Source organism: Nomascus leucogenys, chromosome 18 (genome assembly GCF_006542625.1).
Source record: "Nomascus leucogenys isolate Asia chromosome 18, Asia_NLE_v1, whole genome shotgun sequence".
In the NCBI taxonomy this organism is placed as follows: domain Eukaryota; kingdom Metazoa; phylum Chordata; class Mammalia; order Primates; family Hylobatidae; genus Nomascus; species Nomascus leucogenys.
Window position 1 is genome coordinate 81,565,228 of NC_044398.1, and position 974 is coordinate 81,566,201.

Sequence of the window (974 nt, forward strand, 5' to 3'; positions counted from 1 at the left end):
TTCTATTCATCAGGGATCCCCCCATGACCCAAACACTTCCCATTAGGCCCAATTTCCAACACTAGGGATCAAAGTTCAACATGAGGTTTGGAGGAGACAAACATTCAAATCATCGCAGCTGGGGAAAAAAATCTAAAGATTGTCAGGACACCCAGGAAACTGCCTACCCAACCAACCTCAGCAGACACCAGCCTCGCTCGAGAACACAGACAGATCACTTGCCTGCCAGTGCATGCCCTTCATGGAAGAGCAGTTTTAAAAACACTTTAGGAAAACAGATTGTCCTCCTGCACTACCACTAAATCAAAAAGCCTACTTTCCTGTTCTGAGATTAATCATCTGTAAAACAGAGGCACTGCTCCTCACCAGGATATCAGAAAGTTCAAGCAAGAATATGGTGTAAAGACACAGAATCCATACTCCATACAGCAATGATCGCCACCACCACCTCAAATATTCTTGTTACTGTTTTGTTTTGTTTTTTTGAGATAGGGTCTCACTCTGTCACCCAGGCTGGAGGGTGGTGGCATGATCATAGCTCATTGCCTCCTCGATCTCTCAGGCTCAAGTGATTCTCCACCTTACCTCTCAAGTAGCTGAGACTACAGGCTGCACCACCATGCCTGGCTAATTTTTATATATTTTTTTTGTAGAGGTGGGGTTTTGCTATGTCACTCAGGCTGGTCTTGAACTCCTGGGCTCAAGCGATCCACTTGCTTCAGCCTCCCAAATTATTGGGATCACAGGTGTGAACCACCACCCCCAGGCTCTTGTTATTCTTGAAATAAAATAAAATCTGAAGAATGAGGGGACAGTTTTGATTTTCAACAAGATCCATCCTGTAGCTAACAATAGTATAGTCATGATTCAACCACCCTGTCATTTTATTGTAAAAGTTGAATATAACCTTGAGGCTGCCATGGTCCAACACAATTCAAGTAAATATAACGGGTGAGTAGATAATTCCTATAATT